This window comes from Camelina sativa, chromosome 6 (assembly GCF_000633955.1).
Source record: "Camelina sativa cultivar DH55 chromosome 6, Cs, whole genome shotgun sequence".
Classification (NCBI taxonomy): Eukaryota; Viridiplantae; Streptophyta; class Magnoliopsida; order Brassicales; family Brassicaceae; genus Camelina; species Camelina sativa.
In genome coordinates this window covers 5,472,856-5,476,964 of record NC_025690.1, presented here as the reverse complement: position 1 = coordinate 5,476,964, position 4,109 = coordinate 5,472,856, and the positions used below count along the sequence as shown (strand labels likewise).

Below are 4,109 nucleotides of genomic sequence, written 5' to 3'. Positions count from 1 at the left end.
ATTAGTGACATGTCGAATCCCGATTGGATGTTTTATATCCTAGGTGGACAGTTTTTAGAGCTTATAGCTTCTACTTGTATTACAACACTTATTTATAAATATTTTTATATAGAAATTTAACATAATTTCAAAAATATTAAATATTGAGTTGTTTGATCGCGATTGGTCGTTAAAAAAAAATCTTAATATAGAAAATTCTAGAAATTTAAAAAATGTTAATTAGTGACATGTCGAATTCCGATTGGATGTTTTATATCCTAGATGGAGAGCCTTTGGAGCTTATAGCTTCAACTTTTATTTAGTATAGATTATAGATTTATTAATGATAGCACTTATCTTCACCCGAGAACCCTAATCCTAAAACACGCATGCTTTAGCAAAAAACCCTGATCCCATTGACAGAGAGAGGTAGGAAGATATGAATTCGTTTTCAGAGGATCTAATGGCAATTACTCTTTCGAAATTACCAATAAAGATTTTCACAGCTTTGAAACTTGTTTGCAAGCAATGGAAATCGATCGTGGAGTCTCCATATTTCCGTGACTTGTTTCGGTCTATGGACCAAAATTCAGATTCTTCATCATGGTCGCTCATAGATTGTGGTAATGACAAAGAAGTCATAGCTCACTACAGATTCAACACTTGGGGACTCGAACGATATCTAGCTAGGCTCTTACATCTCGTCATTCCTAACCAAGAAGTTTGAGAGCCAGAAACAACTACAGAGTCTAGGCTTACAGTACGGATGCTCGTTTAATATTGCTCAGTGAAGTCCCTATGCCTGCGAATAACCGATCCTTGTACGTGGCTAATCCAGTTTCACAGAATTGCGAAAAGATTCCTCCTCATCATAAGGGAAATTCGTGTCCTTTGGGAATTGCCACACGAACTAAGAATGGTGTTCTTTTCGATTACAAAGTTGTTCTGTTTGATCACTCTGATTCGTCTGTTCGATTCCTACACCACTGCAAAAAGTTTATAAGCAACGCAATAAAAAAGTTTATGAAAACAAATTTTTATAACACATAATAAAAAGAAAAAAAAATGAAAATTATAACCACAATGACATATGAGCATTCGATAATTCAGAGATATGAAATAGAAACTAAAAAAACTAAAATTTACTATAACATAATATTTCTTTTCAAAAAAAAAAATATATTACATATACCACTTAATAAAAAAGAAATTAAAAAAATATATATATATAAAATCTTATTTCAAATCATCACAGATTTCAAATGATAGATTTAAAACTTTTTTGAAAAAATATATTTAATATTTTAATAAATTTAGAATTAAAACTTCTCCACAACTTATCAAGAGAATTGAAACGTGTCACGATCTTCTTCATGAATAACTTGTTTTTATATAATAAGATTTTCTTGATAAAATATTTTTATATATTAAAGAACTAAAATTAAAACCCTATTTTAAAATATCAGAGAAATTTTATTGCTAATAAGAGAAGAAGGTAATATTTGAGAAAAATAACAAAAAATCAAAATATATTAAAACAAATTTAAAACTTTTTAACCTTTATTTTTGTGTATGGCACCCGGGAACTAGATACATTCTGGTATAAACCCTAGCGCGCACAACCCTAATCTCATTGACAGAGAGAGATAGGAAGATATGGATTCGTTTCCAGAGGATCTATTGGCAATTATACTCTCGAAATTACCAATAAAGATTTTCACAGCTTTGAAACTTGTTTGCAAGCAATGGAAATCGATGGTGGAGTATCCATATTTCCGTGACTTGTTTCGGTCTATGGACCAAAACTCAGATTCTTCCTCATGGTCGCTCATGGGTTATGGTAATGAAAAATAAATAGTAGCTCAGTACAGATTCAACACTTGGGGACTCGAACGGTCTCTAGGCTCTTACATCTCGTCATTCCTAACCAAGAAGTTTGAGAGTCAGAGAAACAACTACAGTGTCTGGCTTTACAGTACCGATGCTGGTTTGATATTGATCAGTGAAGTCCCTATCCATGTGAATAACCGATCCTTGTACGTGGCTAATCCAGTTTCACAGGAATGCGTAAAGATCCCTGCTCCTCATAATAAGGGATATTCGTGTCCTTTGGGAATTACCACACGAATTGAGAAAGGAGTTCTTTTGGATTACAAAGTTGTTCTGTTTGATCACTTTGATGAGGAGAGCAGAGATATTCGCTTGCTGATATATTCATCTGAGACAGGTTTGTGGACTCTCGCCACTGTCAATTTGTATTTGCCAGGGTTTCATTGTCAAACACCCATTAGTTTGCACGGGAGTATTCACTGGATCGCAACCAATAGTAATGAAGATGATGTTGCTGTATCCATCGATTTCTACGCAACTGGCACGAACTCTGTTGAAAGCCGTGTGACTTCTTTCCCTGATTCCGGACAACATTCCAGATTCAATAGATCTTTTTCAACTTGTCAAGGATCTCTCATGTATATGAGAATAGTCTCTGTTACCAAAGCTGATGGAAGTGTAGAGGATATGCTATGTGTATGGAGGCTAAAGAGCGGAGAATGGCAACTAGTATCTTCTTTAATATATACTGCTTTCAAGTATTTCCCGATGGGAATAAACCATTTTGATGCTAATACAATATATTATTGGAGAAAGGAGGACCGAAGTTTGCTATCTTTTAACGTACGCAATGAAAAGTTTGTGCTCGAGAGAAAGTTGAAACATAGCCACGACCTAACAGGATCATACTTTTCCTCGTTCGTCCTCCCACAATGGCTGCATAAGATTCCCAAGACGGTGAGAGAATAGTTTCTTCATTTGTTTTTGTAATACTCTTAGTTCCCTTACGCAAGAGGAATGAGGTGTGTAGTATCGTGTTTGGTCTTTAATAAGAGAGAAGAACAGAAAAAAAAAATTTGTTATGGCATTTTGAAGGTTAAATAAATTATATTGAATCGTTGTGTCTAACTTATATGCAAGCTCATCAGCAAATCTAAATTTGCATGTTGAGTTACGAAGAACATACAGAGCAATTAACAATACTCTGTATATGAGAATAGTCTCTGTTACCAAAGCTTCCTTGGCAAACAAGTAAAATATATTAAAAGACTCTGTATATGAGAATAGTCTCTGTTACCAAAGCTGATGGAAGTGTAAAAAAAAATTTGTTATGGCATTTTGAAGGTTAAATAAATTATATTGAATCGTTGTGTCTAACTTATATGCAAGCTCATCAGCAAATCTAAATTTGCATGTTGAGTTACGAAGAACATACAGAGCAATTAACAATACTCTGTGAAACGAGAAGCTTCCTTGGCAAACAAGTAAAATATATTAAAAGACTATCGCAAGAAATATGAAATGTTTGGGAAACTACTTGATTTCTGTTTAATTTCGAGTGATACAAACACCATCAAATATTGCAAGACAAATAAAAAGTACGAGGTTAGTTCTTGATTCGGATGCTTCGGCTTGTGTTGGGATTGATACCGTGAGTTTCTCCTGCATATGGACCCGTTTGTGTCCTGATACCTCTGACCTGTCCTCTATGTCTAATGACTTTTTTCATGTGCTTGTTCTTCAAAATAAAAATTCAAGATCCCAAAACATCTGAATTTGATGCAAAGAAATAGGTCATAAAGAAATGAATGTTGCAGAAACTGGCAGTCCAAGATTTTTTACCCGGTACTTCGTTCTGGGGGTTTTAAAGTACTTGTTGCGTTGCCGGGTTAATCCTCTGCTGCTAGGGATCTAGGTTTTGGTGGAGATTTAAAAAAAAACAAATGGTAAGGAACGTTAAACTATATATGGTGCTAGGTAGAGTAACAAATTACGTTTGTTGTGTGCTTTTGAACATTCTAACCTGATTTGGAATCAGTCGTTTTCCATCCACGCGTTCTGGCCATGATGGGATCAAATGTGGTTTCCTGAAGCAACACAAAACGTGCCACTGAGAGAAACTGTATATTCAAGATTGTACTACCACAAATTGTACTACCACAAATTGTATATTCAAGATTTGTGAATTAGAAAATGTTATTGTAATGTATTGTTATTATTATTACTACCTTGAATAGATCTCTGCTTTGGCAGCTCGTTTAGCTTCTTGTATCTGTTTCACTTGTTCGGTAAAATCATCG

The 4,109-nt window shown here is 34.4% G+C and overlaps 2 pseudogenes; both read left to right on the top strand.

The window, feature by feature from the left end:
- On the top strand, positions 419–1,102 carry LOC109133290 (annotated as a pseudogene).
- Positions 1,636–2,778, top strand: LOC104698716 (annotated as a pseudogene).